The 20,871-nt window shown below is 45.6% G+C and overlaps 1 long non-coding RNA gene and 1 pseudogene across 2 annotated transcripts in view; both read right to left on the reverse strand.

The window, feature by feature from the left end:
• Positions 1 to 20,871, reverse strand: part of LOC307096174 — a 238,014-nt gene that overhangs the window by 84,560 nt on the left and 132,583 nt on the right. The gene's annotated exons all lie outside the window — the stretch shown is intronic.
• LOC307095979 (neurofilament light polypeptide-like) lies at positions 13,779 to 15,609 on the reverse strand (annotated as a pseudogene). Its single transcript has 2 exons — positions 15,400 to 15,609; positions 13,779 to 15,051 (listed from the first exon to the last, which is right to left on the reverse strand). The product of its transcript is annotated as a neurofilament light polypeptide-like (transcript).

The raw sequence follows: 20,871 nt of genomic DNA on the forward strand, positions 1-20,871 counted from the left end.
ATAGAGAAAAGAAATTGTAATCTCCATTGTTTACAGGTTTTGAAGAAGGTTATACAGGGAGCCCATTTAATTGTGAGGATCAGGAAAGTGGCCATAATTGTTAAAGACACTGAATAACAGAAACTCCTATATTTCTAAGTAACCTAAAAGTGTCAAGAGCATTCACTAAGTTGAGGGAGGAATTATAGCAGGGGAGGGGGGGAAGGACTTTCCACCTTCCTCACCAATGACTGAGATGTTTAAATTTATATTTTGATCATAAAATTGTTAATATAGTTCCATGCCTGATACTTGCAAAATAAGCCCCAGAGTTATGATCACCACCTTGATATAACAAAATTTCCAAATAGAGCCCATTCCAAATGAGACAAGGATAATCACACAATGCTCAATATATACCATCTATTCACATTATATCCTATATAATAAAATACCAGTGACCAAAAAGCAGACTGACCAGAACAACTGGTTGACCAGTCACTATGATGCACACTGACCACCAGGGTGCAGACACTCAATGCAGGAGCTTCCCCCTGGTTGTCAGTGTGAGACCACAGGGGGAGCTCTGCTCTGCTGCAGAGGGTGGGTCCTCAGCTGCTCAGCTGACCTTGATGAGCGGGGCTCCCACAGCAGGCTGATCCCCACAGGCCACACCCCTATCAGTGCACAAATCCTGAGCACCGGGCCTCTAGTTTTTAAATAAAATTTCTTAGTTTAGAAGGATTTTAAATTTACAGAAAATGTGCAAAGATAGTACAGACAGTCTTCATATACTCCACAGCTAGGTTCCCTTATTATTAACTTCTTACCTTACTATGGTACATTTATTACCATTAGTATTGATACAATGTTATTAATTAAAGTTCATACTTTATTCAGATTTCTTTGGTTTTTCCCTGATGTCCTTTTTTATATTCCAGGATCCAATTCAATTTACCACATTACATTTATTCATTAGGTCTCCTTATGTTTCTCTAGCCTGTGACAGTTTTGCAGACTTCCCTTGCTTTTGCTGATGTATTTGTCATGATTCTACTGGAGTTTGGGGTTTGGGAAGGAATACCACAAAGGTCAAGTAACATTCTAATCACATCATATCAAGGGTTCATGTGATCATCATTCCTTACCACTGTTTATGTTAACCTTGGTTACCTGGCTGAGGTAGTGTTTGTGAGGTGTCTCCACTATAAAGTTACTCTTTCTCCCGCTATGTACATTGTATTCTGTGGAAGAAAGTCACTATGCACAGCCAATACTTCAGGGGTTGGAAGTTATATGCCACCTCTTTGAATGGGAAAAATTTTATAAAGCTTATTTGGAATTTTTCTGCATGGGATATTTGTCTATTTCCCATTAAGTTATTCATGCACTCATTTATTTCAGTATGGTCATGTCTATATAATAAAATGCTAATATGCAAATCAACCAGACAGTGTAATGACCAGTCGCTATGATGTGCACTGACCGCCAGGGGACAGATGCTCAACACAAAAGCTACCCCCTGGTGATCAGTGCACTCCCACAGGGGGAGCACTGCTCAGCCAGAAGCTGGACTCATGGCTGGTGAGCGCAGCGGCAATGGCAGGAGCCTCTCTCACCTCTGCGGCAGCGCTAAGAATGTACGATTGACATCCCTCAAGGGCTCCCGGACTGCAAGACTGGGCTGAGGGACCCCCTTAGTGCACGAATTTTGTGCACCGGGCCTCTGGTATATTTTATACTACTTTGAGTTATAATCCAATACTACATTTTTTATTTTGTTCAAATTGCTCCTGCTTTGGCCGCTGGAAGTTCTCTCTCTCAGTTGGCTCCTATATCACTGACATAACTCCATTGTTGTGGATATTTTTTTATCATTTCCTTATTTTATGGCACTACAAGATGGTCCATGTTCATTTTTAATTTTCTCTACCCCAGTCCTAGAATCGGCCATTTTTCCAAGGAGCCCTAGTTCCTTTTCTTGGAGGATGATATTAGAAATCAAGAGTTGAGCATTTAATGTGCTCATTGCGCCAGGGGTATCCTTATCTCTAGACCCTCTCAGCTTACACAGCACAGAAATACATGTGTGTGTACTAAAACATATGTATATAAACCCCTATCTATAAATATTTCTATTTGTAACCATCTGTATCTATAATAAACTTAACATGAGTTAATACCAATGATTCCAACTCCAATTCAGTATCAAATTAATTATTCAAGACTTTCCATCTTGTAACCTCTCTTTCTAACAGTGGAAGATGAGAGTACCCCATCCACCATCCATTTACTTAATTGTTCAATTCCACCATACATGCATTGTGGTTTTAGGTTTGTTAACCCTTACACCAGGTAGAAAACTTGTTAACTAGAGTAAAGTGCTTATTTACAGTTCCTTTTGCCACTCATTTTTCAAAGCTACTTAGGTCAGTAATTTCCACTCCCTACTTCTTCAATGAGGTTATCATCATACCTAATAATAGACAAACATGTAAATTTGTAAATTGACCATACCTCCGCTATGCCCACAGCCAATCAGAGGGAGTATGCTTGGGGCCTAGGCAGGGGCAGAGCCAGCGATCAGAGCGAGCTGGGGGGCCCCCTGCCCAGGCCCCGAGGCTATAGGCCTGGCAGGGGTGGAGCTGGTGATCAGAGGGAGCTGGGGGGCCCCTGCCCAGGCCCGGAGGCTTTAGGCCTTGGCAGGGGCAGAGCCAGAGATCGGAGGTGATCAGTGTGAACTATAGAGGAAATACCTTTTCTGACCGCTCATTGGCTAAGCTCCCTGTATGCCACTGGTAATATTCTTAGTAACTTGGGTATAAGAATCCAAAAAGGTGATCTAGGGTTTTTCCACCACACTCCTGGAGAAAAAAACGAAGGTCCGCTGCTGGAGGGCTAAGAAATGTCATAACCTGCCCTACACGGTTTGGCTCAGTGGATAATGCCTAGGCTTGCTAACCGCAGAGTCCAGGTTAGATTCTGATCAAGGGCATGTACCTAAGTTGCAGGCTCCTCCCTGGCTGGGGCCCAGGTCAGGGCTCATGCAGGAGGCAACCAATCAAAGTGTTCCTCTCACTTTGATGTTTCTGTCTTTCCCTTTCTCTTGCACATACTCTAAAAATCAATGAAAACATATCCTCAGGTGAGGATAAAAAAATAAAGAAAGAAAGAAAGAAATGCATATCCTATGAAGGACACATCTTGAAAATGCCTAAAGAAAGTTGTCATTTTTTCTTGGTGAAGGGACTGGAGTCCGTGTTGATGAAAACACCTTGGTGGCTGTGGTGACTGGCAGTGGCTGCAGCAGCAGGGTGATGGGGCTGGTGCCTTCCCCTGATCAGCCTGGTTGCCTCAGTAGGACATCCCCTGAGGGCTCCCGGTATGTGAGAGGGGGTAGGCTGGGCTGAGGGACCCCCCCACAGTGAACAAATTTCGTGCACCGGGCCCCTAGTATTATATATTTGTAATACAGAGTCTTTCATGGCACTAGGTATTGACTTCTTAAATTATTTTTTAAGCCCTAACTGGTTTGGCTCAGTGGATAGAGCATTGTCCTGCAGACTCAAGGGTCCCAGGTTCGATTCCAGTCAAGGGCATGTACCTTGGTTATGGGCACATCCCCAAGTAGGGGGTGTGCAAGAGGCAGCTTATTAATGTTTCTCTCTCATCAATGTTTCTAACTCTCCCTTCCTCTGTAAAAAAATAAATAAAATATATATTTTTAAAAATTATTTTTAAAATAATTCTTTATTGTTGAAAGTATTGCATATCTTCCCCTTTTTCCCCCAATTGACTCCTTCCAGCCTACTCCTACCCCCTGCCCCAGGTCCTCATTGCCCCATTGTCTGTCTGTGGGCCATGCATATATGCATAAAAGGTCTTTGATTGATTGCCTTCCACCCACCCTCTATCCTCTGCCTTCCCTCTGAGATTTCACACTCTGTTCCATGCTTCTGTGTCTCTGGATCCATCCCATTCATCAGTTTATTTTATTACTTAGATTCTACATATCAGTGAGATCATGTGATACTTGTCTTTCTCTGACTGACTTATTTCACTTAGCATGATACTGTCCAGGTCCCTCCATGCTGTCTCAAAAGGTAAGACATTCTTCTTTTTTTAGGGCTGCATAGTATTCCATGGTATAAATGTACCACAGCTTTTTCATCCACTCATCCACTGATTGGCAGTTGGGCTGTTTCCAGATCTTAGCTATTGTAAATGATGCTGCTATGCACACAGGGGTGCATACATTCTTTCTGATTGGTATTTTGGGTTTCTTAGTATATATTCCTAGAAGTGGGATCACTGAGTCAAATGGCAGTTCCACATTTAATTTTTTGAGGAAACTCCATACTGTTTTCCATAATGGTTGTACCAGTCTGCATTCCCACCAGCAGTGTACTAGGGTTCCCTTTACTCCACAGCCTTGCCAGCACTTATTGTTTGTTGATCTGTTGATGGAAGCCATTCTGACAGGTGTGAGGTGATAATTCACTGTCATTTTAATTTGCATCTCTCTGATGATCAGTGACTTTGAGCATTTTTTCATATGTCTGTTGGTCATCTGTATGTCTTCTTTGAAGAAGTGTCTATTTAGGTCCGTTGCCCATTTTTTAATTGGGTTGTTTGTTTTTCTTTTGTTAAGTTGTATGAGTTCCTTATATATTTTGGATATTAACCCTTTATCAGATGTATCATTGTCAAATATGTTCTCCCATACAGTGGGCTCCCTTTTCATTTTGTTGATGGTTTCTTTTGCTGTGCAGAAGCTTTTTATTCTGATGTAGTTCCATTTGTTTATTTTATCCTTAGTTTTCTTTGCCCTAGGTGATGTACCTATAAACATATTGCTAGGAGAGATGTCTGAGATTTTGCTGCCTATGGTTTCTTCTAGGATTTTTATTGTTTTGCGGCTTACATTTAAGTCTTTTATCCATTTTGAGTTTATTTTTGTGTATGGTGTAAGTTGGTGGTCTAGTTTCATTCTTTTTGCTTGTATCTGTCCAATTTTCCCAACACCATTTATTGAAGAAACTGTCTTGACTCCATTATATGCTCTTGCCTCCTTTGTCAAATATTAAATGAGTGTAACATATTGAGTTGATTTCTGGGTTCTCTGTTCTGTTCCATGGGTCTATATGCCTGTTCTTATGCTAGTACCAGACTGTTTTGATTACAGTGGATTTGTAGAATAACTTGAAATCTGGTATTGTGATTCCTCCAACTTTGTTCTTCTTTCTCAAGATTGCTGTGGCTATTTGTGGTCTTAAATTATTTTTAAAATATATTTTAATTGATTTCAGAGAGGAGGGGAGAGGGAGAGAGAGATAGAAGCGTCAATAATGAGAAAGAATCATTCATCGGCCAGCTCTTGCACACCCCTACTGAGGATTGAGCCTGCAATCCGGGCATATGCCCTGACCAGAAATCAAACTGTGACCTTCTGGTTCATGGTTTAATACTCAACCACTGAGACATACCAGCCAGGCTTAAATTATTATTTTTTTAATTTCCATACATTAGGTTCACTTTTGAGCTACAGTATTATATGGGATTTGTCAAAAGCATAGTATCATGTATCCACCACTACAGTATCAAACAGAATAGGTTCAGCCCCCTAAAACATCCCCTGTGCTTCATCTATTCAACCCTTTCCCCTTCTCAGACCTCTCTCTGGTGGCAAGTTCTGTACTGTTAACCATATTTACAGCTTTGCCTTTTCAAAATATAATATAAATGGAATCATGCAGTATGTAGCTTTTTCAACTTTTTTTCCTATTTAGTAATATGCCTTTAAGATTTATCCATGTCTTTGCTTGCATTGCTAATTCATGCCCTTTTGTTACTACTAGTAAATAATGTTCTACTATATGGATGTACTACATTTCATTTATCCATTCTATTTTTGAAGGGCATTTTGGTTCTTTTCAGTTTTTGTTGATTATGAATAAAGCTGCTATATACTTTCATGTGCAGGTATTGCTGTGGACATAAGTTTTAAAATCAGTTAGGTATCTGATTGCTACCTAGGAATCTGATTGCTGGATCATATAGTGAGACTATTTTTAGCTTAGCTTTGTAAGAAACAGCCAAACTGTCTTCCAAAGTGGCTGCATCCACATTACATTTTATGAAAAAGAGAAAAGAAAACTGCTCTGGGTGTTTAGCATTTGCAGGTGTAGATCATAATCATGGAAATGGATTCATTAATAACAGTGGATTGAATAAAGCACATTTCAGGCTCACCCCATGGCACATTCATCACACAGCAGTACCAACACACTCCATCCTAATGTGTCCACTCAAGAATCAGCTTTTGATGTTGAGGCAATTTGGCCTGCAGCCAGATGGTGTGAAAAGGCTTTGCATATTTATTAGGACAGCCAAAGGTTCTAGAGCCCAGGGTTCATTATTTGCCAGCTTCTAGGGAAGTTGTGAGTTTTAAGGGAAGGCCTTTGAACTGCAACAGTGATAACAGAAGATAACTGAGCACACAGAATTAGCTCCATCAACACTCAGTTTACTCAGGGGAGAAACAAAAATTGGTATTTCTCAAGTGTGAGTGAAATAAATCGAAAGGAAGTTAAGCCTTTATCTGAATTATAAAATGTCAGATAATTCAGAAAGACAAGCTAGAACCATATCTTCACTTGTCCATTTTTCTGTCCTTTGTCATTTGGATTCTTATGGATTAAAGCCATACTACTGAAACATTAGTTGCATCAGAATCACTAGAACAGTGGTTGGGAAACTGCAGCTCGTGAGCCACATGCGGCTCTTTGGCCCCTTGAGTGTGGCTCTTCCACAAAATACCACGTGCGGGCGCGCACTTACAGTGCGATTGAAACTTCGTGGCCCATGCGCAGAAGTTGGTTTTTGGCTCTCAAAAGAAATTTCAATCGTTGTACTGTTGATATTTGGCTCTGTTGACTAATGAGTTTGCCAACCACTGCACTAGAAGGTCAATTAAAACATGAATTGCTGGGGTAGAGCCTGAGAAATTTCTATAATGTTCCAAGATGATGCTGATATGCTAATCCAGGGTCAATACATTGACTAGTACTGGATTAAGGTATAATTTCCTAAGTTTTAGTCTTTTCATATTTTAATAAAAAGTTTGATTTTTACATAGTTTGAAATGTCACATTTTGAAATTTGTGAATGAAATGATATTTTGCCTAAACAACTGAGTAGCCATTTTTTTTCTATTCAAGTAAAATCAGAAGTATATAAATTCACTGGATTGCAATTTAATAAAGGTAGGCAAAGAGAGAAATTATCTTGTCAATCATTTTTATGCAGCCAACATTATCAAATAATTGTATTAGCTGCCATAGATGGTGCTTATTAGAATAAATTAGGTACTTGTGATATCTACAATATTGATTATAATCTCTGACAGTTTCCCAACTCATGAGAACAAAGCCACAGCCTAGGTGCTAGTTTAAACTTAGAGGAGGAAGTTGATCATATATTTCAATCCCTCTTTTTCTAAGTTCCTCTCTACTGACATTAACAGGCATCTCCATCCTGTGCATTTACTCAAGAACTTAGACATTGTAATCTCTTCCTTGTACATATTTCAGCATATGTACTCAGATTTTTTTCATATTGTCTTTTGTAAATTTAGTAATTTTACCTTTTCTTTCTGTGAATGAATGATGTGTGTCGTTTCTTCACCTCTAAGATTTCCATTTTGCCCTGCTGTCCAAAGCCAAATAATCTCTTTTCCTTGAAATTGTATATTATATCTTTCCTTTTCAAAGCTGAACACATATTGTACATAATTGAAGTCATACTTTTGAATTATCCTTCTATTAGATTTTTAAGAAATCAATATTTCTTATAATTTTTAAAATTGATTTTAGAGAGAGAGGAAGGGAAAGGGGGAGGGAGGGAGAAAAAAATCAATTGGTTGCCTCCCACACACAGAGTGGGGATCAAACCCGCAACCTGGGTATGTGTCCTGACCAAGAATGGAACCCGCAAAACTTTGGTGCATAGGACAATTCTCTAACCAAATGAGTCATACCGGCCAGGGCTGTTAGAAAACTTCTACTTTTTTAAAATATATTTTTATTGGTTTCAGAGAGGAAAGGAGAGGGAGAGAAAGATAGAAACATCAATGATGAGAGAGAATCATTGACTGGCTGCCTCCTGCACGCCCCCCACTGGGGATCGAGCCCACAATCCAGGCATGTGCCCTGACCAGGAATCCAACCATGACCTCCTGGTTCATGGGTAGATGCTCAACCAATGAGCCACGCCAGCCGGGCTCTTAGGAATCTTTATACATAAGTTAAATTAGATTTTATTCATTTTGATGAATGCATATAATTTTATTTTCTTTATAGAAAAGTTAACCTTGTTTAAAGTAATTTTATTAGTTTTGAATCAGGCAAAACAGAAAATAAAAGTTCCCTTGACCTCTGTTATACATTTTCTCAAAGGTGATTTTTGTTCATTTCTTGCATTTTATTATATTTTCAAATGAAAAGTATATGTCTACACATGTAATTAAAAATTAAAACATTTAAATTTAAATTACATTACACTATTTGTGTTATTTTACCATGTCCATATTTTACTTAAAACATGTTGCAGGTCTTTATCTTTTATATAAAACTAGAGGCATGGTGCACGAAATTCGTGCATGGGGTGGTGTCCCTCAGCCCAACCTGCACCCTCTCCAATCTGGGACCCCTTGAGGGATGTCCGACTGCCTGCTTAGGCATGATCCCAGTAAGATCAGGCCTAAATGGGCAGTCGGACATCCCTCTCACAATCTAGGACTGCTGTCTCCCAACTGCTTGCCTGCCTGCCTTCCTGATTGCCCCTAACCACTTCTGCCTGCTAGCCTGATCACCCCCTAACCACTCCCCTGCCAGCCTGATTGATGCCTAACTGCTCCCCTGCCAGCCTGATTGCCCCTAATTGACCTCCCCTGCAGGCCTGGTCACCCCTAACTGCCCTCCCCTGCAGGCCTGGTTCCCCAACTGCCCATCCCTGCAGGGCTGGTCCCCCCCAACTGCTCTCCCCTGCAGGCCTGGGTCACCCCTAACTGCCCTCCCTTGCAGACCTGGTCCTTCCCCTGCTGGCCATCTTATGGTGGCCATCTTGTGTCCACATAGGAGCAGGATCTTTGACCACATAGGGGCAGCCATCTTGTGTGTTGGAGTGATAGTCAATTTGCATATTACTCTTTTATTAAATAGGATAGAGGCCTGGTGCACAGGTGGGGGCTGGATGGTTTGCCCTGAAGAGTGTCCTGGATCAGGGTGAGGGTTCCCTTGGGGCATGGGGCGGCCTGGGCGAGGGGCCTGTGGTGGTTTGCAGGCTGGCCACCCTCCTGGCGACCCAAGTGGAGGCCCTGGTATCTTGAATTTATTTATCTTCTATAATTGAAATTTTGTAGCCTTGAGCTGCGGCCAGGCAGGCCAGTAAGTTTGGCTTCCTCCATCGCTGGGGAAACCCAAGCCTCCTGCTCGCTCAGTGGCTGCAGCCATTTTTGTTGGGATTTATTTATCTTCTATAATTGAAACTTTGTAGCCCTGAGCGAAGGCCAGGGCCAGCCAGGGTGTGCAGGAAGTTTGGCTTCCTCCATTGGCAGGGAAACCCAAGCCTCCTGTTCACTCCGTGGCTGCCACCATTTTTGTTGGGATTTATTTATCTTCTATAATTGAAACTTTGTAGTCTTGAGTAGAGGCCTGGGCCAGCCATAGTGGGCAGGAAGCTTGGCTTTCTCCATTGCCAGGGAAACCCAAGCCTCCTGCTTGCTCCATGGCTGCAGCCATCTTGGTTGGGTTAATTTGCATACTTGCTCCTGATTGGCTGGTAGGTGTGGCTTGTGGTTGTAGCAGAGGAACAGTCAATTTGCATATTACTCTTTTATTAGATAGGATAAATATAGTTCCCTTAAATCTTGTGTGAACTTTTCTATGGAATACATTCTTCAAGTAGGATTATTAGATTAATATATTTAAAATAAGCAGCATTATTAATAAATAACTTAAGAAGTCATGGTACTTATTATATTAAACCTGTCTATGGTGTAAGAAGACAATTGTGTGTTTTTTTCTTTCAGAATTTTAATTAAACAGATTTAAGCATATAAAATATATACAGAAAAATAAAAACAAGAGAGAGGTCAAGTTTTATATAAGAAAAAATGAAGCTGTGGGGTTTAGATTCCTTAAACTATAGTGTAAATAAACTCATGATTCAAAAATTTAAGATCTAATGAAGGAGTAGAGAGAGTTGGGATGGGTGATAGAGCTTGAATATGAATATATAATTAACATATTCTTAATTAACATATTCACATTCACTGAAATGAAAAATGAAAGAAAATACAGTAAGTACACCATGAATGACATTTTACAATTAACTAGAGGCAGTTGGATACAATTAATTTTAAATTACTCATCCCTAATTGCTAGAAACTTTCAGTATATCCTTCACTCACATTTGAGGGGGGAGAAAATGCTTGGAAACATATCTCCTTCTTGTGGTGTGTTTAAGAGATATCTGCCCTCCACCCTCATTCAATACCTCATCTCAATTTCTATTACCCTGTTGATTTTAATTACTCAAAATTATTGATCTTCTACTCCTAGGTCCCTCATTAGTACCAGAGATAAAAAGAGTGACTCAAATGTGTAAGATGGATAAATCTTTGGATGACCTATACTCAACCTTATCCACAATTCCTTCCCAAAACACAGAATTATACCGAAGTTAGTGTAGATATTCTTTACAATCTCATATGACAAGACTGGAAACCAGATGATGCAGTGTTGGTTTAGTTCAGTTTATGACATCAGAAATACAGTCTCTGGTCACCTTTTGGACTATCATCCTTGACATGTTGGCTAACCACCTCAAATTTTTCTTAGGTTCACAAGATTACTTGTGGCACCCAGCTGGCATGGCTCAGTAGTTGAGTGTTGACCTATGAACCAGGAGGTCATGGTTTGATTCCCGGTCAGGGCACATGCCCAGGTTGTGGGCTCAGTTCCCAGTGTGGGGCGTACAGGAGCCAGCCAATCAATGATTCTCATCATTGATGTTTCTCTCTCTCCCTCTCCCTTTCTGTCTGAAATCAATAAAAATATATTTTAAAAAAAGATTTCTTGTGGCTGCCACAACTCCTGACAAATTACTTTCTAACAGGGATTTTTTTTCTCTCTCAAGACTATCTCAAGCAGCCTTCTGTTTTGGTCAGGATTGCTAAGGATACCCATTTACAGCTACTACAAGGACTGACAAAACAAGTATACAGCATGGTTAGCCTCTATTTTTAGATGTGGAGTTTATCATTAAAAAACGGTTGTGGTAGGGAATGAGAACACTTCTATAATTAGAGGCAATGTCTGACAGAGTGGTGAAACAGAAGTACCATAGTTCTCTTGGCTCTCTCCATGAACTTAAGGCCCTCAATTTCTTTCTATTTTCACTGTTTTCTATTGGTCTAAAGCCCTCGATCAGCCATTATGATATTTCCATCTTCTACACCCAAAAGTCTTATTCATTCTTGAAGTTTCAGAGCTGCCTGAATATGGAGGCAATTGAGTTAGATGAACTCCAAAAACATGTATAATTTTATATATTTAAGAACACAGGTATTACAAATGAAAATTAAAATGTTGTTTTATTTTGGGGTGAAGCAGTAAGCTAATTATTCCCAGAGCTTTTCTATAACACTTTGTGTTAAATAATCAAAGGTAATATTTATAATTATAATGTAAAAACCAGATATATAGAGGGTATCCTATTGGAATAAATTAGAACATATACAGCCAAGGCTAAAAAAAAAAAGATGAGCCAAAACCGGTTTGGCTCAGTGGATAGAGCGTCAGCCTGTGGACTGAGGGGTCCCGGGTTCGATTCCGGTCAAGGGCACATACATTGGTTGCGGGCATATCCCCAGTGGGGGGCGTGCAGGAGGCAGCTGGTCGATGTTTCCCTCTCATTGATGTTTCTAGCTCTCTATCTCTCTCCCTTCCTCTCTGTAAAAAATCAATAAAATATATTTAAAAAAAACAAAAGATGAGACAATGAATTAGTGATAATTTATCTAATATACAGTTCACTTTTATTAAAAAGTTAAAATATTAAAGCTAAAGAGTAAAAATGATTAAGAAATGGAAACAGTATTTTTAAAAAATACACAAATTTTAGTTGAGGGGAAGGATCAGTTAAGATCTATCATTATATCCACATTTTATTACATTAATAATACTTCAGAAATAGTTATCTGTTACCTTTACCCTTTCTCTATTAGTGAGTAAAATTTTGGGAATGATCTCTAATGTTATAATTTTATGATAGGCAAGGGAAAAACATTAAATATACACATTATTATTAGAACTCATTTAGAATTAGTGGGAATTTAAGAATGTATGTTCTCCATGTTTCTGAAATCATCACCTCTCTCTCTCTCTCTCTCTCTCTCTCTCTCTCTCTCTCTCAAATTCTTTATTGTTTAAAGTATTACATGTCTCCTTTTTTCCCCATTGGTCACCTCAACCCCCCAGCTCTCTCTTTCAGTTGAAATTGTATGTGGAAAATATGCTCAAGTTTACACAAGGACTATTTTAGTTGTTTGCATACAAGTGTGTATGTTTACTTCAGACTTAAATTTAATCATGCTTGCATTTAGGCATTTGAAATTCTGGTTTAAATGGGGAAAAAGGATCCAGAACTTTAACTATAAAGTCTAGATTATGATCTAGACCTCTAAGTGTGGTGGTATTAGATTGCATTGAATACTTTTAATTACATCGGGCTCTCTGACCTGCTGCTCTTTCTCCTGATTCAATCATTTCCTTAAGTTGGGGTTTTAAAATAATTGAATTATGATCAAGTAATTATTCTTCCCACTCTCATATGGAAGGCCTTAATTATTTAATTATACTGTAAATCTTATACAAATATATTAAAACTAGTGGCCTGGTGCACGAAATTTGTGCACGGGGGGGATGGGAGGAAAGGTGTCTCTCAGCCCTTCATGCACCGGGGGGGGGGGGGGGGGGGGGAATGGGAGGGGAGGTGTCTCTAAGCCCGGCCTGCATCCTCTCCAATCTGAAACCTCTGTGGGATTGGGCCTAAACTGGCAGTTGGACAACCCCCTCGCAATCCAAGAGTGCGGGCTCCTAACCGCTCTCCTGCCTGCCTGCTTGATCACCCCTAACCACTCTGCATGCCAGCCTGATCACCCCCAACTGCCCTCCTCTCCTGGCCTGATCACCCCTAACTGCCTCTGCCTCGGCCCCACCACCATGGCTTTGTCTGGAAGGACTTCTGGAAGGTCTCATGGTCTAATTAGCATATTATCCTTTTATTAATATAGATAGGATATGACATACTGCCATAACTATAACACATGTACCAGTATTACTCTATGAGAATACATACTTCATGCAATAGGAAGGCATCTAATACATTACATTGTATATGTTGTAAGTAGTAGGAAATACTGTATTCATAGCAATAATATACACCCTGTGACTTCCCTTCCTGATTTGGGGATTGTTCCCCAGTTCTTTGAATGTTTCCTGGCCCCTAATGTATTTTTTTTTTTTGTCATTCAGTGTAACTTTATTTACTGTTTATCTGACATGATTTGAGGTCTTTAATTTCTAATCACCAAAGACTAAAAGGACTATTTTTTCCATGAAGTTTAACATTAACATCAGTGAATTCATGTATTCATGTGTTTTTATTGTAAACATCGGAATTATTCACATTGTCATGGATCCTGAACTCATAAGCATGGACCATGCACAGGCTGGCAGCAAGCCAGGAAGCCATTCTGCAAGCAAACAGATACTCTGCATAAGGAGAAAAGTCATAGCACAACATTTAATGTCCAACCTGAGTCACCTCAGAATGTTACATATATTGACTTCTTAATTCATATAGTATCGGGAAATCAACTGCTTGGTTGGTGACAGGGATGACCTGGTTTCAGGAGGATTATTCCTAAAATAAGTGATGAAAGGGGGGGCTCAATCTTTTCTTGGTTGCTTGCTCCTCCCCAGCACCTTCATCTTTCTTCTCATCCTCAGCTTCTTGGGCATCTTCTCCTTCACCTTCACCTCCTTCTTCTTCCTCCTTTGCATCCTCAAATTCTTCCTTGGCACCTTCTTCCTCTTCCTCTCCTTCCTCTTCATCAGCCACTTTCTTTTCCTTCTCCTCCTCTTCAGCTTCTCCTTCAGAGGGGTGTTCATCCTTAGCTTCCTCGGCTTTTGCAGCCTTAATGGTCTCCACCTCGATCTGCTCCTCCTGGACGTGGCTGGTGTATTAAGAAGGGAAGGAGTGAGTGGACATCAAGTAGGAGCTAGTCTGTAAACCACCGTAGGCAGATCGACCAAAGATCTGGGAACTCTGGGAGTAGCCACTGGCTATGCTTCCCACGCTGGTGAAACTGAGCTGGGTCTCCTCACCTTCCAAGAGTTTCCTGTAAGCTTCAGTGTCAATGTCCAAAGCCACATTGAGGAGGTCCTGGTATTCTTTTAAATATCATGCCATTTCACTCTCTGTAGTTCTCAACTCATTTTCTAATTTGTTGATTGTGTCCTGCATAGCACTATTGTTGGCGTTCTGCTTATCCTCCAGCTCTCGCAGCTGCTTTCCCAGAGCTTAGTTCATGCCCCAGCATGCTTTGATCTCCAGGGTCTTGGCCTTGAGCAGGTGGCAGCTTTCAGACACCTCCTCCTTGGTGAACACCTCGTAGGTATTCTTGGCAGTGCTCTCGGTCAGCATGGTGAAGCAGCTCTTGTACCATTCTTCTGCATTCTGCATGTCCTTGGCAGCCAGCTTCTCCTATTGGGCGCAGATGTCCTTGAGCGTTGCAGAGAGGTCGGACTTGGAGAACATGTCCATCTCCACGGAGATCTGAGCGTACTGGATCTGCACCTGCAGCTCAGCGATCTCCTCTTCATGCACCTTCTTCAGAAAGGCGATTTAGTCAATCAGGCTGTTGATGCGCTTTTCAAGCTCAGCGCCAGCAAGAGCCGCCTCTATCAGCCAGCCCTCTGTGTCATCATGGTTCAGCACCTCTTCCTGGTAGCATGCTTGCAGGAGCAACTAATGGACTAGTTGCTCCCAGTCCATTCCAAGCCCTGGTGCCTGCTAACTGCCCACTGCCCTCTCCTCGCCAGGGATTGGGCACAGTGGGCCGGTGCACAGGCATCCCATTTTCATTAAAATGTTTAACCCGGGCCTGCTCCACCGGTATCCACAGGCAGCCCGGGGGCAGACAGTGATCCCAGAGACCCTGGCCACCCCAGCCTACCCAGGGTCCCAATGGCTGCCTGGACACCGTGGGTGGTGTCAGGCGCTTCCCTGCCCCCTCTTGCCCAGTTACCTATCGCGGCCTTGACCCAGCAGGCGACATCAGGCTCTGCCTACCTGGCCTTCCTGGTCCTCCATGGTGGACTGGACACTGCTCACCAGGCCTGCCCTGTTACCAATGGCGGCCTGGACCCCATGGGCTGCATCAGGTGCTGCCCGCCCGGCCTGCCTGGTGCCTGATGGTGGCATGAACACCGCGGGTGGCATCAGGTGCTGCCCGCCAGGCCTGCTGGATCCCAATGGCTGCCTGGACCCCACAGGCTGCATCACGCACTGCCCGCCAGGCCTGCCCAGTTACCAATGGCGGCCTGGACCCTGCGGGCAGCGTCAGGTGCGCCCCCCCACCCCCTCCCGCTTACCTATCAGCTCGACCCTGCAGACCATGTCAGGTGCTGCCCACCCAGCCTGCCTGGTCCCCAATTGCGGCCTGGACACCGCGGGTGGAGTCAGGCACTGCCAGCCTGGCCTGCCTTATCCCCGATGGCGGCCTGGACCCACGGGAGGAGTCAGGCACTGCCCGGCAGGCCTGCCTGGTTACCAATGGCGGCCTGGACCCTGCGGGCGGTGTCAGGCGCTCCACTCCCTGCCCAACCCCCGCCCGCTTACCTATTAGCTAGACCCTTAAGACGATGTCAAACACTGCCCGCCTGGCCTGCCCGGTCCCCGATGCTGGACTGGACCCCGCAGGTGGCATCTGGCGCTGCCCCCGCCCCAATGCCCAGTTACCTATCGTGGCCTCCACTCAGCAGGCGGCATAAGGCGCTGCCCGCCTGGCCTGCCTGGTCCCCCATGGAAGCCTGGACACCGTGGGTGGTCTGGCGCTGCCAGCCCGGCCTGCCTAGTCCCGGATGGTGGCCAGGACCCCGCTGGCGATGTCAGGCATTTCCCCTGCCCCTGCCCGCTTACCTATCTGCTCTACCGTGCAGATGATGTCAGGCGCTGCCCTCCTGGCCTGCCTGGTCCCCGATGGCGGCATGGACCCCTCGGGCAGCATCAGGTGCTACTCTCCAGGCCTGCCCGGTTACCAATGGCTGCCTGGAAACCGCTGGCGGGGTCAGGAGCTGCCCGCCAGGCTCTCCTGGTCCCTGATGGCAGCCTGGACACTATGGGTGGAGTCAGGTGCTGCCCACCAGGCCTGCCAGGTTACCAATGGCGGCCTGGACCCCGCCCCCACCCCTGCCCCTCTTACCTATCAGTTCCACCCTGCAGACCATGTCAGGCACTGCCCATCTGGTCCACGATGGTGGCCTGGACACCACGGGAGGAGTCAGGCGCTGCCCGCCAGGCCTGCCTGGTCACAGATGGCGGCATCAGGTGCAGCCAGCCCCTCCTGCATATGCAAATTAGCCGCCATCTTAGTTGGGTTAATTTGCATACTCACTCTGATTGGCTATGGGCATATCGAAGGTACGGTCAATTTACATGTTTGTCTATTATTAGGTACGATAATACTGTCATTTAGTAAACAGATTATCTTTAATGGTTTTGTTTACTCTCAAATATATATATATATATATATATATATATATCCTATCTAATAATAGAGTAACATGTAAATTACCATCACTCCGCTACGCCCACGATTGGGCGGCGGGAGGATGGGAGGCGGGACTCGGGGTGGCCTATCTGGCCATTGAGAGGCACAGATCCGCTGCCACTGACGGGTGCTACCCTGCTGTTGAGAGGCGCAGGGGGCGGGACTCCCGCCCCCTGTGCCTCTCAACGGCCAGATCCGCGGCCGCTGAGGGGGCCTGCCGCGGACACCCAGCTGCACCTCTCAACGGCAGGGTAGCCAGGTGTCCGCGGCAGCCCCCCTCAGTGGCCATTGAGAGGCACAGGGGGTGGGAGTCCCGCCCCCTGCGCCTCTCAACAGCAGGGTAGCCCCCCCTCAGCAGCTGTGGACCATCAAAAGTGGGGGAGCTGGGTGCCTGTCTGCTCCAGCATCAGGCCTTTCAGAAACCTCCGCTGAACCAGAGGCTTCTGAAAGGCCTGGTGCACCAGCGGACAGGCACCCAGCTCCACCGCGAAAAGCGAAAGCATGTAGGGGACCCTGCACGTGTATGATTCAAGCATGCACTGGGCCTCTAGTATATATATAATAATAGAGTAATATGCAAATTAGCCATCACTCCCCGACAAAAATGGCGGCACCCATGGCCACAAGATGGCGGCGCCCAGTCCTCTTAGCTCCGAGCCCCGACACGCGATCCAGGGCAAAGCAGCCGTGGGCGGGGGGGCTGGGGGTCTCAGGCAGGCCGACAGCGCCCCGCCCCGAGCCCCGGCACAAAGTGTGCGATCCGGGGCAAAGCGGCCATGGGCTCGGGTGCGGGGGGCCTCAGGCCAGCCGACAGCGCCCCGCCCCAAGCCCAGGTGCAAAGTGCGTGATCCGGGGCAAAGTGGCCACGGGCTCGGGGTCGCGGGCCTCAGGCCGGCCGACAGTGCCCCGCCCCTGAGCCCCAGTGCAAAGTGCGAGATCCGGGGCAAAGCGGCCGCGGGCTCGGGGGCCTCAGGCCAGCTGACAGCACCATGACCCCGAGCCCAGGCGCAAAGTGCACAACCCAGGGCAAAGCGGCCGCAGGCTCAGGGGCCGGGGGTCTCAGGCCGGCCGACAGCGCCCCTCCCCCGAGCCCCGGTGCAAAGTGCACAACCCGGGGCCAAGCAGCCACGGGCTCAGGGGCCTGGGGTCTCAGGCGGGCTGACAGCGCCCCACTCCCAAGCCCTGGCACGCGATCCAGGGTAAAGTGGCCTAGGGCTCGGGGGCCGGGGGTCTCAGGCCTGGGGGCGGCGGGTCTCAGGCCAGCAGGACAGTGCAACCCCAATGTGCGATCTTCAGGCCAGCGAAGGCAGCCTGGGCTGGAGCTGCGCACCCCCACCGGGCTATCCCCAGCCAGGCTGAGATGGCAGCCTGGGCAGGGGTCTCAGCCTGGCTGGGCTGAGATGGCATTCTGGGCTGGGGTCTCAGCCTGGTGAGGGCCCGAACCCCTTCCAGTGGTGGCAGCCTGGGGTCTCAACCATTGAGTCACACCAGCCAGGCGGATATGAAGGAATCTTAAATGTTTCTTTTTTTATAATATATATTTTATTGATTTTTTACAGAGAGGAAGGGAAAGGGATAGAGAGCTAGAAACATCAATGAGAGAGAAACATCAATCAGCTGCCTCCTGCACACTCCCCACTTGGTATGTGCCCCCAACCAAGGTACATGCCCTTTACCAGAATCGAACCTGGGACCCTTGATTCTGCAGGCCAATGCTCCATCCACTGAGCCAAACCAGTTAGGATTGTCCAATATGCTAAAGGAAAAAACTCTATCTAATAAAGAGGGAATATGCAAGGGAGGGCATTTGGGGGTGACCGGGGTGCCAGGGGAGAGCAGTTAGGCGTCAATCACACTGGCAGGGGAGTGGTTAGGGGGTGATCAGGCTGGCAGGCAGAGCAGTTAGGGGCAATCAGGAAGTCAGGCAGGTGAGTAGTTGGGAACCAGCAGTCCTAGATTGTGAAAGGGATGTCCGACTGCCTGTTTAGGCCCGATCCATTGGATAGGGCCTAAACAGGCAGTCAGACATCCCCCAAGTGGTCCCAGATTGGAGAGGGTGCAGGTTGACCTGAGAGACACCCCTCCCCCTGCGCACAAATTTCGTGCACTGGGCCTCTAGTATATATATATATATATATATATATATATATATATATATATATATCCTCTCTAATAAAATGGTAATATGCAAATTAACCATCACTCTGCTACATAAACCACGCCCACCAGCCAAGCCACACCCACCAGCCAATCAGGGCGAGTATGCAAATTAACCCCAATCTAAGATGGCTACAGCCACAGAGAGCAAGGTTTCCCAGGTAACAGAGGAAGCCAAGCTTTCCATAGCTGTTGCAGGCCTAAGCCTCCACTCAAGCTACAAAGTTTCAATTATAGAAGGTAAACAAATTCAAACAAATTGCGGCAGAATGGAGCTTGAGAGAGCAGGCCAGGGTTGCCGGCGGCAACAGGGGAAGCAAAGCTTTCCGCCTTAAGGCTACAAAGTTTCAATTGTAGAAGGAAAATAAATTCCAGATACCAGGGCCTCCCCTTGGGTTGCCAGGGGGCGTGGCTGGCCTGCAAACCACCACGGGCCCCTCGCTCAGGCTGCCCCACACCCCAAGGGAACCCCCACCCTTATCTGTGACACCCTTCAGGGCAAACCAGCTGGCCCCCACCGTGCACCAGGCCTCTATCCTATCTAATAAAAGAGTAATATACAGATTGATCATCACTGCAACACACAATATAGCTGCCCCCATGTGGTCAAAGATCCTGCCCCCATGTGGACACAAGATGGCCACCACAAGATGGCCAGCAGGGGAGGGCAGTTGGGAGGCACCCGGCCTGCAAGGGAGGGCAGTTGTGAGGGACCAGGCTTGCAAGGGAGGGCAGTTGGAGGTGATCAACCCTGCAGGAGAGGGCAGTTAGGGGTGACCAGGCTGGCAGAGGAGGGAAGTTGGGGGCAAACAGGCTGGCAGGGGAGCAGTTAAGCATCAACCAGGCTGGCAGCGGAGTGGTTAGGGGGTGATCAGGCTGGCAGGCAGAAGCAGTTAGGGGCAATCAGGAAGGCAGGCAGGCAAGCAGTTGGGAGCCAGCAGTCCTGGATTGTGAGAGGGATGTCCGACTGCCCGTTTAGGCCCGATCCTGGTGGGATCGGGCCTAAACGGGCAGTCGGACATCCCTCCAGGAGTCCCAGATTGGAGAGGGTACGGGCTGGGCTGAGGGACAACCCCCCCTCCGTGCACGAATTTCGTGCACCGGGCCTCTAGTATATATATATATGCCTAAGTGAACAATTGAATGACCAGTCGCTATGACATGCACTGACCATCAGGGGGCAGATGTCCAATGTAGGAGCTGACCCCTGGTAGTCAGTGTGTTCCCATGGCAGGAGCACCACTCAGCTGCTGACTGACAGGCACCAGACACCAGGCTCAAGACTGGCAAGCCTCTCCCGCCTCTGCAGCAGCACTACTAAGCAGTGTAGGCAGCAGGCACAGTGGGGCCAGGATGAGTGGGAGCAGCCTGGCACCTGGCCTGGGCTCAGGCTCCTCCCTGGCCGCCTGCTGCTTCGCACACTACTACATCCCTCGGGGATGTCGGAATGCTGGTTTCAGCCTGAGGGTTCCCAGATTGTGAGAGGGCACAGGCAAGGCTGGGGGACCCCACTGGTGCAGGAATCCATGCACCAGGCCTCTAGTACAGTTATAAAGATTTAAAATTTCTATAGATAAATACATATTCTTAGAGTGTTCTTTGGATAATTCCTCTATATTCTAATTCATTATCAAACAATCATAACTGAATGTGTAATGGTAATTATGGATTTTAAAACTATACTTTTGATTTCTATGGTGTTCAATAAGCATTATTGAGTAATTATTATATTCAGGATGTTACAAATCATCTATTGAGAGGAGTAGTTTTAAGTAACAGATCAGTGAAAATAAAGAAGAGAGAAAACTGTATTCCAGAAAGCTCAGTGTGGTAGA

Source organism: Cnephaeus nilssonii (assembly GCF_951640355.1).
Source record: "Cnephaeus nilssonii genome assembly, chromosome: X".
NCBI lineage: Eukaryota > Metazoa > Chordata > Mammalia > Chiroptera > Vespertilionidae > Cnephaeus > Cnephaeus nilssonii.